The sequence below is a fragment of the Bison bison genome, unplaced genomic scaffold (assembly GCF_000754665.1).
Source record: "Bison bison bison isolate TAMUID 2011002044 unplaced genomic scaffold, Bison_UMD1.0 scf7180017864092, whole genome shotgun sequence".
In the NCBI taxonomy this organism is placed as follows: Eukaryota; Metazoa; Chordata; class Mammalia; order Artiodactyla; family Bovidae; genus Bison; species Bison bison.
Window position 1 is genome coordinate 966,864 of NW_011494664.1, and position 13,953 is coordinate 980,816.

The 13,953-nt window shown below is 42.6% G+C and overlaps 1 pseudogene; it reads right to left on the minus strand.

The window, feature by feature from the left end:
* Positions 1–9,711: 9,711 nt before the first annotated feature.
* LOC104987333 lies at positions 9,712–12,869 on the minus strand (annotated as a pseudogene).
* Between the last annotated feature and the right edge of the window lie 1,084 nt (positions 12,870–13,953).

Here is a 13,953-nt window from a genome sequence, read left to right on the forward strand (position 1 = left end):
GATTAGAGAAACCTTGAGAGTCCCTTGGACTGCAAGGAGATCCAACCAGTCCATCCTAAAGGAGATCAGTCCTGAGTGTTCATTGGAAGGAATGATGTTGAAGCTGAAACTCCAATACTTTGGCCACCTGATGTGAAGAGCTGACTCATTGGAAAAAACCCTGATGCTGGGAAAGAGTGAGGGCAGGAGGAGAAGGGGACGACAGAGGATGAGATGGTTGGATGGCATCACTGACTCAATGGACATGAGTTTGGGTAAACTCCTCAAGCTGGTTTCGGAGAAGGCAATGGCAACCCACTCCAGTACTCTGGCCTGGAAAATCCCATGGATGGAGGAGCCTGGTAGGCTGCAGTTCATGGGGTCGCACAGAGTCAGACAGGACTGAGCGACTTCACTTTCACTTTTCACTTTCATTCATTGGAGAAGGAAATGGCAACCCACTCCAGTGTTCTCGCCTGGAGAATCCCAGGGATGGGGGAGCCTGGTGGGCTCCCGTCTATGGGGTCGCACAGAGTCGGACACGACTGAATCGACTTAGCAGCAGCAGCAGCAGCCGTGAGTTGGTAATGGACAGGGAGGCCTGGCGTGCTGCAGTCCATGGGGTCTCAAGGAATTGGACACAACTGAGTGACTGAAATGAACTGAACTGAACTCTTTATGGACTCTTACTAATTGCTTCTTATAAGACTATTATAGATCAAATTTTTAATAGAATTTTATAGAATAATTTAGGATTATTTCATCTCCTTTTGTCAAAGTGAAACATGTCATACATAGGCTGTTTTTAAGTTTTATAAACTCAAGGCAATAGAGTGATTTTACAAATAATATGAAAATCTCTGAACATTTCTCTTTTTTTTTCCTCCCTGATAACTTTAGCTACTGCTTCATCACTTAGTTTTTTTTTAATCAATGTGCTAATGAATGAAATTCCAGAAGATCTATAAAATCCTAGAATGCAAGTCCTTCTATTCAATTCTGATACATAGAAGGCTCTTAGTCAAGGTTGATTGTTGTCATCAATTACTATTTCATTTATTAAAAATATAAGGAAGAAAAACATAATTCTCCCCAACTTATCAGAATTCTATTTACATTGTAAAAAGAATTGTATTAGGTTTATCATGCAGCATTTTTAAAGAATATTATTTATTTGGATTTTCTAAACTTAAATGTTGACTCATCGATTTCTTTGTTGCTGTTTTTAGAAAAATATATTCCACTCACTATCATATTTGTTAAAAGTCTACAGCCACATATTCTAAAAACATTCTTACAGCACTAACAATACTGTATTTACCACTATACAATTTCAAAATAATGCTCTTTGCTTCTACAAAGATCTTGAAGCCTAGGAAGATGGAAAGAAAAATGGGTGGCAGATTCAGTAGGATGAGGGAGGAAAATGATGAGTTCTGTCAAGACAGGTTCAGTTTGAGGTACTATCAGGACATCGGGACTGGGGGTCTATTGTTTAAGAAGAGGGTCAGGGCTGGAGATATTGGAAATTCCTCACAGGGAGGTGACAATTAAATCATGGTAGACATTAATATTCCAGAGGGAAAACAAAAGAATAAGCCTAACTTCAGCCCTTGGCATAATTGCAAGAAAGATTGAAAGGGTGCCTCCATATTGCTACTTATTTGCAATTATGTCTTGATGATGTGTTTTAGGGGCCATAATGAAGTGCCCATTTTCTCACTGATTATTATTCTATTAAATGGAGTATAAATAGACATAGATGGATATTTTAAAGTTATTTATATATTATATATTTAAGTTTATATATATATTTATAAATAACCTCAGTTGTGTCCGACTCTTTGTGACACTATGGACTGTAGCCCCACCAGGCTCCTCCATCCTTGGGGTTTTCCATTCAAGAATACTGGAGTGGGTAGCCATTTCCTTCTCCAGGCGATCTTCCTGACCCAGGAATCGAACTCGGGTCTCCCGCTTTGCAGGCAAACTCTTTACTGTCTGAGCCAACAGGGAATCCTTTATATATATAAATATATATATTTAAGTTTATATAAAATAAATATACTTGTCACCAGCAAAACCCCGCTGGAATCCCCAAGAAAAACAAGATGGAACCTAGGTGATACGGTCTAACCTCTTCTTTAACTTTAGCTAGCTTAGTCTAGCTTCCCTTGCCTTCAGAGGGCCACAGGCAAAGAGCTTGCATCTGACACATGCGGTGAGAGTGCACCAGCCCAGGACCGCTGTGCGTGATGGTGGCAGGGCTTGTGCAGAGACACCAAGTGAGCACTGCAGTCTGAAACAGCACAGCTGAGCCTGCCTAATGAGAACTCTACCCCTCCCCCTCCCCTCCACTCCCCGGTGTCAGGACCCTATAAAACTGCCTTGCGCACAGGGAGAGCTGTGCTCTGGAGCAGGAGCCCTTACCTCCCCATGCTCTGATCAAAGAATACAATTTCCCTTTGCTTCTACCAAGCTTTCAATCTTATTCTGTGCGCCCATAGCACACAGAGCAGGAGGATCCTAGCTGGGGCCTGACTCCAGAGGGTGGATAACATATACATGTTTATATACATTTTTCTCCTTTAACTTCTACAGGAAAAGATTGTTCATTCCCAGGGCCTTGTTGCAGGGCAGGGATGAAAGAGGGTGGGAAGGAAAAGCTAGGAAAAGAGAGGTTCAGGAGCTTTGTTTGCAAAGTCAGGTACAGAGAACAGTGGGGGAAGGTGGTGTGGGGAAAACGGGGTTATCACTCAGCAGAGCCTCGTGGATAGAGGGCTGAGAAAAAAAAACAATTGGATTCGGCCTCAAAGACGTCCTTGGTGGCTCTGCAGTGTTTGTGGAGGTGGGGGCTTGCTTTGGAAGACTGAGGGGTGAAGGTGATGAAGGCTGACTTGGAGGGAACCCTCTCTGGAAAAACCTGGAGGCTTAGGGTAGGAGAGAAATTGAAGTATCACTTGAGAAGAGAACCAGATCCAAGGGAAGCTCTTCTAGCCTGAGAGACACCTGGCACATTTGTAAGCAGGAGCGAGCCAGGGGAGACCTGCAGGAAGACATGAGGAGGAAGGACAGGAAGTCCTTGGTGGAGATTCCATGAGGATGAAAGGCAGGGTCGAGAACACCAGTAGAAGGGGCGGCCTCGGAGGAAAGGAGGGGAGGAAACAGGCAGGAAAAAAGAAAAGAAGGAATGAAAGAAACATATTGAGATACAAAGGGGGCCATAAGTGAGGTTACCTATCAGCTAAATGAGAGAAAGGAAATCCAGGCGTAGTTTTAAGGGAAGGAGAGCTGGTAGGAAGGAAGTGGCTTTGGGGAAGAGGTTGCCTTGGGAGTCCTGTGGATTCTTCCATCACAGGCCTGTTGCGTTGCTCCCTACCTGTTACTCCCAGTGCCCATGCCCCCATTCAGACCCCACCTAACCTGTCCAGACCATACCATCCTCCTGCACCTCCCTCCTCTCTGATTGCAGTCCACTCAGCAGCCACTCCTGTTTAATCCTCAATGCACAGCTCAGAGCAGAGCATCTTCTCTGTCTATCAGGTTAAATCCAACCCCATTTCAGCCTTCAAGGTCTCCATGACACAACCCAACAGGCCTTCCTTTTACCGTTAATCTATACTCTAGCCCTATGGGCACTCTCTTGCAGGAGCCTTTGCTCATTGGTCTAGACATTTCCCCAAAGCCAAGTCCTTCCATGAAACTTTTCCCCAGCCCCTAATCCTAGCCCCAGACCCAGCCCCCAGATTTATATGCCATTCTTTTCTTTGAACTCTGATTACATATTGTAATACTCTTAGAGCAAACTTCGAGCTTTTCTCTTATGGTATAATTATTTGTGTAGTTTATCGCATCCCTGTGTTAGATCGTACACCCCTTGGGGGTCAGAGTTTGTTTATTCTTTGTATTCCCCAGAATGCAGAGTCTATTATGTAATAAGCATTTCTATTGTCTTTGTTCATTGAATGCCTAGTACATATTGGCCCTGAGCTAAATGCTTTATAAGGATGATCTCATGTTAAATCCCTGAGAGGAATAATCTGCCCAAGGTCAAACAGCTGCTAAGCGACCAAGCCAGGATTTGAACTCAGTGTTCTTGACCTCCCAGGACTCACGCTTGAAACTCTAGCTACGTTGCCCCCTAATACTTTTAAATCATGTCCAAATTTCAAAGCTTACATTTTGCTGCAAGTGTGCAAATTTGAATGTGTGATACTAGACAATCCCCCTGGTAGTATTCCAACATTTACGGTAAATTTAGCCTTGCTCTTGGTTTTTAAGTCCTCTCCACAAGCCCTCACCTTGTAGGAGAAACATCTCACCACCAGCACCTGTCCGTTGCTGTCAAGCCTCTGGCTCTAGCTACTCCACATAACATTAACCACAAGTCAAACCTTTCTGCAAAGCAGTCAACATTGGAGTTGCCCAGTTTCAGATTTCACAGGGACATTTTCCAAATGCAACTGTTTGCAAACCTCTGACTCATCTTGGTTCCCAGAATAGACTCAAGGCTGAGATCTCTTAGGTTGAATGATGAAACCCTGAGAGCAAAGGAAAACCTGTGTCAGGAGAACAAGTTCACTACATAGAGAAAAATAAAGTTAGGTTACTACTTTGTACCACGTAAAATGGTGGACTCCAGATGGAATGAAGTCCTAAATATAAATGCTTAAACTACTACTAATAGAACAAAATCCAAGAGACTGTCACTGTAATATTGCATAATGTGTGTGCGTGCTTGCTCAGGTGTATCTGACTTTTTGCAACCCCATGGACTGTAGCCTGCTAGGCTCCTCTGTCCATGGGATTTTCCAGGCAAGAATACTGGAGTGGATTGCCATTTCCTTCTCCAGGAGATCATAATGTGTGTGCCTGAGTGCTAAGTCACTTCAGTCGCATCCAACTTTTTGCAACGCTACGGACTGTAGCCCTCCAGGCTCTGCTGTCCATGGATTCTCCAGGCAAGAATACTTGAATGGGTAGCCATGCTCTCTCCTCTAGGGGATCTTCCCAACCCAGGGATCAAACCTGAGGTTCTTCTGTCTCCTACATTGGCAGGCAGATTCTTTACCATTAGCGCCACCTGGGAAGCCCAGAGAATCTTAATAGAAGAGGCCAAAAAATTTCTTGACCTCATCAAAATAAGGCTATCTGGTCAATGAGATAGCAGACAGCAGACAGCAGATAGATTCATGTGGGGAGCAGATTTTTGTGTTGTTAAAACTGACAAGGCATTAATATGTGTATATATGATGAACTCATACAAACTGATCCAAAAAAAAGACATGAGATCCAGTATAAAATCAACAAGGGATGCTTTTACCTGGTGCCAGGAACATAATAGGCACTCAGGGTAATTTTTGGTTGAATAAATGAATGACTAACAAAAAGACACAAAAATGCTCAAATTTTTAGTAGTCAGATAAATGCAAATTAAAGCAATGATGTTACACCATCTTACATACCCCTGAAAGGCAACTATTAGAGAGATGTGATGCTACTGATGTGACAAGAAAGGGAAAGACAGTTGTGTCCGACTCTTTGCGACCCCATGGACTATAAAGTCCATGGAATTCTCCAGGCCAGAATACTGGAGTGGGTAGCCTTCTCCTTCTCCAGGGGATCTTCCCAACCCAGGGATCAAACCCAGGTCTCCCAATTGCAGGCGGATTCTTTACCAGCTGAGCCACCACGGAAGCCCAGTGGCTACAGTAAACAGGGACAAATAATCTGGAGAACAATCTGGAAGAATTTTGTGAAATTACGTATATGTATACCCCCGGACCCAGCAATCCCACTCCTGAGCATGTATGGCCCAGAGAAACTTCGGACAAGACTGTAAGGGGACACATGTGTTATTTGGGGTAATGGTAAGTTCAAGGCCACGTAGCTGCCCATCATGGGCAAATAGTAAGTAAAACATAGTGGATGCTGATAAAATGCTATGAAGTCATTAGGACAATGAACTTGATCTATACAGCAATGTAATTAAATCTTAAATACATATTAGTGACTAAAATGTAGGAAGCAATAATATTTCTAGTACAATAACATTTATGTACATTGAAAATATATATATGCTCTCATAATAACACTCTTTAGGTTTAAAAGTGTAGGTTTAAGGCCAATTCTTTTTTTAAAAATTTTATTGAAGTGTAGTTGATTTACAATGTTGTGTTAATTTCTATTGTACAGCAAAACATTCAGTTATACATATTCTTTTCCACTATGGTTTATCATAGGATATTGAGTATAGTTTCCTGGGTAGGACCTTGTTCATCTGTTAAGGTCAGTTCTTAAACGGATTAAAGGTAGTATCTCTGTTGGATGAAAGGATAGGAATGGGCTTTGGAATAAAGGGGAATAAATAAGTAAATAACCAGAGAAGGGCCTTCACAGACCAATGAGAAGCATAGCTCTGAATGAGGATTTCTCAAACTTGAGTGAGTGGAGAAAGCACTGGCGATTAAGGCAAAGTTTGAAGTGACCATTATCTGGTTTCTTGTCTTCTTCCTCTTTTCAGTATTCTTCTTTAACTGCCTCCTGCTCCCACCCTACCATGGCACTGTTCATGTATTGGTATCTGATAAAATGTGTCAAAAAGAAAGTTGATGTATCACTAATACCCAACAGTGGATTTGCTTGATATTTTAAAATCTAGAGGGAGAACAAACTAAAGGAATAAATTTTTCAAGCAAGAATTGTGTACACTGGGCACCTGCCTACGATGGGTAGTGAGGGAAGTGGGGCTTCTCCAGCCCTCCTCATCAAAATATGCAGAACCACCTGCCCTAGGAAGCAGGTTCTCCTACCATACAGCACAAGGAAGTCTGCTCAGTGTTATGTGACAGCCCAGGTGGGAGGAGAGTTTGGGGAGTTGCTGGTCTTAGACTATGACATACATACTTAGATATGTATGGAGGAGTTGCTCTGCTGTATACCTGAAACCATTACAACATTGCTAATTGGCTATACTCCAATAAAATAAAAAGTTGAAAAAAAGAAAGTAAGTCCTATGTTTTTGCTTATGCACCAGGAAAAAAATGGGCTAAGTCACAAAGAAATACAACAGACCAAAATCATTTCTTAAATGGTCAAAGTCACCAATAATAAAAAAAAATTAAAACAAGATACCAATTTTTGTCTATTATATTGGCAAAGATTTCTGAAAGACAAAACCAATACTGGCAAAAATGTTTTTTTTTAAAAAATATCTACAGATTCAACTTGTGAAAGTAGGAAAAGATACAAACTTTCTGAAGGGCATTTTGGGTATACAAAGCCTTTAAAAAAAAGCCAGAATAAATAAGGAAATTTGTGTGTGTGTGTGTGTGTATACATATGTATATAAACTTTGACAAAACAATTCAGTTTAGGGGAATTTTGAGTGAGTAGAGATCAGAGATAGTGCTAAACATCCTATAATGCACAAGCAGCCTCTCAAAACAAAAAATAACCATGTCCCAAACATCAGTTGGGCTGAGGTTGAAAAACTGTCTTATGGCATGTGATACAAGAGAAGGCAGGGAGGAAGTACAATGCCTTTTATAATCTCGTCTTGGAAATTGCACTTTGCCACTTCTGACACATTTTATTCATTAGAAGTAAGCAGGTAGGGACTTCTCTGGTGGTTAAGAACCCTCCTTCCAATGCAGGGGACACGGGTTCCATCCCTGGTTGGGGAACTAAGATCCCACAGGCTGAGAGACAATTAAGCCCGCAAACCACAACTAGAGAGCCCACATACTGCAACTATTGAGACCACACAGTCAAAAAGAAAAAAAAGTAAGCAGCCAAGTACAGCCCACCTTAAAGAAGAGAGCTTAACTCCTCCAAATTTCCTTTGCAGGAAAGAAAATCAAATAACTTGTGGACATAGTCTAAGACCAGTATAGCCTGTCCTTCAGATACAAATTATTTATGTTGATCTCACCTGCAAAATACACTCATCCCCTTTCAGACACACCCACTTTTAGTCCAAGCTGGCAATGTTTATTCCAATCCAGTTCTTCAAAAAACTTTGCAGATCTCCTATGAATCTTATTCAGTCCACATCATTATTCAAGAGCCAAATCCTCAAATCTCTTTACAATAAGCCCTTCTCAACCTTGAGAGTCTGCTGAAGAACAACACCCTCCAATTTCTTAGATGCTCCATTGTTTGATTAAGACTGTGAGGCACACTAAAAATTTCATTAGAATTTTGTCTGCCTAAATGTCCTCTGAAGAATCATCTTTGATCTTTATGAGATCTTAACAAGGGATTTGACAATAACATCCTTGGATTTATCTTTAGACCATGTTTTCCTGGCTGTGTCCTTTGTGTGTCCTTTTGGATTTAATCTTTGCTACAAATCATTTCTTAATTTAAAGATCAGTTGTCATGTGAGAAGGCCAGGAGTTTTCAAAACCATGAAGTCCTGATTGCTTTTAACTGTCCTTTTGGCTTAATTTGCATTTTACTATAAGCAGCAAGAGACCAGGCCATACCTTCAACACTCTGTATAAAAATTTCCTTAGACATCACCATTCATCAGGTGCTATTCTACTTTCCATGTTACTTCAGGTGACAGTGTGGATAAACCTCCTGCTATTATATCACAAGGGGCTTCCCAGGTGGCTCAGTGGCAGAGTATCCACCTGTCAAGCAGGAGACACGGGTCTGATCCTTGGGTCAGGAAGATCCCCTGGAGAAGGAAATGGCAACCCACTCCAGTATTCTTGCCTAGGAAATTCCTTGGACAGAGAAGCCTGGTGGGCTACAGTCCATGGGGTCACAACGAGTCAGACACAACTTGGTGATTAAACCACCATTGCAGAAAAAGGAGACCAGTTCTCCCAATTTCCAATTGTATTTGCCTCATTTTCCTGCTAGTCTTCACCCACAGCCTCCTTAAAGTCTGTGGGGCTTCTGCTAACCGTTTCTTCAGAATTCTTCTAGCTTCAACCTATTTCTCAATTCTTCTCCTTTCCACATTTTACATTCTTGTTATAGCATCCTACTTCTGGGGACAAAAATCTATTAGTTATCTGTTGCTGCACAACAAATAATACCTAAGTTTAATGGTTTAAAACAACAAGCATTAGAGTCATTTTTATGGGTTAGGAATTCAGAAACCTCTTGACTGGGTGATTCTGGCTCAGTATCTCTCGGATGGTTGCAGGCAGGATGTCAGAAGGGGTTGCAGTTGCATCTGAAGGCTTAATGGAGCTGGAGGATCTCTTCCAAGATGGCTATTTGCAAAAGGCTTCATTTCCTTGCCGTGTGGGCCTTTCCTCACAACATGGTAGCTGGTTTATCCTAGAGCAAATGACTCAAGGGAGAACAATGAGAAATCCACAATGCCTTTTATGATTTAGTCTCAGAAGCGACAATTCATCACTTCTCCCATATTCTATTCCTTAAAATCAAGTCTACACAGCCCACACTCAAGGGGAAAGAAATTAGACAATACATTTTGAAGAGAGAGTATCAAATAATTTGTGGGCCTTTTTTGAAACAGACACAATCCCACCAAATCAGAGAGTCCTTGGGATTTTTCTATAAAAATCTCATGTCTTAGAGCTGATGAACTGAGAGAAAGAAAAGAAATGATCCTTTAATTTGCTAAATTAAAATACCATTTGTTGCTAAGACTGATGAAGCCAGGCAATGATTTATGAGCAAGCTTTTACATTTCTTTTTTTTTTGGTATATCAAACTTGATTACTATTGTGCTTTCATCATCAAAATTCATGATCTTGGTCTTTCTTCCTTGCCTTTGTATAAAGCCAAAAGAGAGACATTGGCTACTTTGACAACCTTAAAGTGGACTCCAGGAATGTCACCAACAGCATGACCTTTGCGACCAAATCCAGCAACCAGAACTTCATCATTTTCCTCAATAAAATTCAAACAACCATCATTGGGTTCAAAAGGAGTGATTTTTTTGCCATTCTTGATTAGCTGAACCCTGACACACTTGTGATGGCAGAATTTGGCTGTTTGGTTTCAACCCCTACTTTTTCCAGCACAATTCCCTTGGCACCACCAAAAGCGTGGGCCTTCAGGGTTGTGCCCAAATGGGCTTTCTTGTACTGTTTATCATGCTACTTCTGGTCTCGTTGGGGGCTACGGAGCTTCCTGGCAATACAAAGACCACGACACTTGCCCGTCCTGCTGGTGCCACGGGCCTGAGCGAAAGAGCTACATTTCTTTATATATTCTGGTATGCTGAAATTATTTTATAATAAAGAATTACTAATAGCCAGAGAAAGACAGAGATCAGGTTGAAGGAAACGAGACTGAGAGCAAAGGAGTGAGAGGGAATCTTTAATGTTGTTAGAAATATTCTATATTTTGATGGTGGTGGTGATGGTCACATGATTTCATATAGTCAAATATAGAAGAATTATACGCTTAACATGAATAACTTTTATTATATGTAAACTGTATCTTCATAAAACAAATTAAAAAAAACTTTTTAAAATACCATTTGAATTCACAGCTTTGCAAAGTCTCTTATGTGAAGGCAGAGTATTGATGGGAAATAGTGAGACCCTAAATGCTGAACTGTGACCATATGGGAATGTTCAGATGGCTTCACGTTCCCTCACCTCCCAACCCTATGAAAATATGTTGCTTGGATCGCCTGTTGCAGGGAGTACAAGTGACTGATGGACCCAGCTGCTACCCCTCAGGATCTTTCACCCTCTCACCAAGGTCGTGCTCTCTTGGGCTGCTCCCAGCCAATGACTGAGCATGCAGACCTACCAAGGCAGGCCTATTTTAGCAAAATGTGAGATGCCTCCTCTTGTCAACCTTGACTTGAGGTCTCCCCATTGGCCTGGCCAAACTTTTACTTGAATTGTGCTGGAGTCAAAATTCTTCCTACTCAAGTCTTCTTTTTCCTTCCACAGGGAATCACACATGCATCAGAATCTAAAGACTCTCTGTGTTCTCCTACTCCCAACCCCAGTAAATCTCTCAAACGTCTAATGCCATTTTGTCATTTGCTCCTTGGTAGATGCAATGACGGAGAAGGCAATGGCACCCCACTCCAGTACTCTTGTCTGGAAAATTCCATGGATGGAGGAGCCTGGTGGGCTGCAGTCCATGGGGTCACTAAGAGTCGGACAGGACTGAGCGACTTCACTTCCACTTTTCACTTTCCTGCATTGGAGAAGGAAATGGCAACCCACTCCAGTGTTCTTGCCTGGAGAATCCCAGGGACGGGGGAGCCTTGTGGGCTGCCATCTACGGGGTCGCACAGAGTCGGACACGACTGAAGCGACTTAGCAGCAGCAGCAGCAGCAGCAGCCCCAATGAACAAGGCTTTGAGCAAACCCTGGGAAATAGTGAAGGACAGGGAAGCCTGGCGTGCTGCAGTCCACAGGGTCGCAAAGAGTCGGACGAGATTTGCTGACTGAACAGCAATAAAGACCCAAACGAATGCACCCTCCTTGTCAGAAAATTTCTCCCTACTCCCCTCTGTGGTGAGGTTTTTCCCACGTTGCATGAAGACTCCTAAAATGGTTTTTGTGGAAATAACCCAGAAGGAGGTTGGGGTAGACAATTCTTTTTATTCTTCACCCCTAACACCCTCCCCTGACCCCCGGCCACTGACTTGAATCCTACCATCAGTAGGAGACAGTTTATCCCAGCTCACAAAAGCAATTATTAAATTTTCAAGAATTTAGTGAGCTGGTTGTTAAACACAGTCATTATTAAGACTTAAGGGGACTACCGTGGTGGTCCAGTGGTTAAGAATCCACCTTGCAATGCAAGGGCCTTGGGTTCCATCCCTGCTCAGGGAACTAAGATTCCCACATTGGGCGGAGTGACTAAGCTCACATGCTGTAACTAGGGAGTTCATGGGCCAAGATGAAAGTTCCGCATGATGCAACAAAGATCCCACGTGCTGCAACTAAGACCCGACGCAGCCAAAAATAAAATAAATAAATTTAAAAAACTTAAATACACTTACAATTAAAATAAATTATATTAAAGCCAAATGGAATAAAACTCAAAAATTCATTACTTCCTGGCTATTGACCCCTTCTTTGTTAGCATCTACGCTTCTGAGGTTATTTACATCTATTACACTTGGGAGTTGGAAATAACATATAATGATGTGCTACACGTACTACTCTTTGGATTTTGGAGGCCAGATTTAGATGTGCTGTTTCAGCTCATTTCTTTAGTAATCTGAGAGGCTGCCAGCTTGGAGGGTGGCCTGAAGTGAGAGGAGGCTTTCAGATGGTCCAGAAATCTCTGCCGTCTGACCCAGAGAAGCCAGAACGCTTGAAGCACCTGTGGCACAGAGAGCTGCTGAATGGAGCTTTGGCACGGCCAGAAAGGCGAATCAGAGCTCAGGCCCCCAGGGCTTTGCAGCTGAGCTGTGAGCTCTGTGGCATGTAACCACTCTCCTTTAAAAGAACCAATCTCAGCTTGTTGCTTGGCGCCGGCTCATACAGCAGCCTGATCATGAGACCTTAGGTAACCAAGCAATTGGTGCTCATCGTCAACGGGGGGTCATCTGATCCCCTAAGCCATAAAGTCAGCTAACATTTAGTGCATGTGCACCGTGTGCCAGGCTCCGCTCTAAGCACTTTACTGCTAGCTTTCCTTTTAATCCCCACCCCAATTCTGGGAGATGGTACTGTTGTTATTGCTACCATCCCTACGTTAGACGAGAACACTGAAACAGAGAGGAGATGAGCAATTTGCCCCATGGTCATACAGTTAATAAGGAGCGAGCTGGGTTTGAATCAAGGCTCCACAGCTCCAAAGTCCACAGATTTAATTACCAAATTATATTGTTTCTCATAATCAGATGACAGTTTTCTATTTAGGACTGGGTTTGACCAGAAATTGAAGACATGGTGTGCCCACTCCTACCATACTGCCATCTTCCTCAGCCTATATGCCTCACCTGGGGATGTTCTTTAAGTCCGGGTAACAAAACAGACAACCTCCACAATATGATGGCAGCAGCCACAAGTGGACTGCTTAGATACTCTAGCCCAACTCAAGGGTGGCCCTGAAGAACAGCTGAGAAGAGGAATTTTCGAGCAGACAGAAATGTAAGCATTTTATCCTGTTGACCACTTTGCCTGAAAGGAGAAATAGCCTGAGGAGAATGTGTCACCAATTAATGGTCAGCAGCTGATGGCTTAGCTTAGAAGCCAGAGACTTGGAAGGATCATGAATGCAGGGCTGGTGACAAGGAGGTTTGGGAGAAGAGGTATATGGGGGATTGCACAGAATGGATCAGAGTATGAGGGGATTTGGTTCTTTGGGAATATGCACCCAAAAGACTCCACTATAGAGGAAGCACTAAATAATCAAGGGAAAAGTTTAACCTAGCCTCTGCATGCCAGCCCCCTTCTTTCTCCAGGAGCACCAAGGTTGCCCAGAGATGTCATAAGCAAAGTGGGCATGGAGGCAGAAATGCAGACTCCGGATGAAATATCTTAAATTCCGTTCAGTAAGGTTGATCTAGCTACAGCTTCTGCAGAATAGTTGTCTGGCAATTAAAACCAAATTTGAGTCCCTGGTATAAATCAGGCTTGAATGTAACAAAGCCAAGAACAATGTGTCCAGGGAAATAAGTGAATTCTCTCCAGACCACCCCCAACACCTCCTCCACTCAACACTTGAAAGTCAGAATTATGGGACTGAATGCCAAAATCCTGCCCCAGCTTGCCTAGTACAACTGGAAGCCTCCTTCTCTATGCTTGCAGGCTGAGCAGCTCTCCCTTCATGGCTCCCATGGGCTACGATGCTGGAATGTATAATGAGCTGAAACATCAAGGGAGTCTGGGAAAAGTGGCCTTGCTAGAAAAGCAACTAATTCTGGAGTTGGATTTGCTTTCCTGCTTAACAAACTTCTGCCCACACCAACATTCACAGACTTCCTGAATGCTTATTCACCACTGTGGTATCCCACTCAACACTGAAACTCATTTCACAGCAATAGGCTGACACTATGGG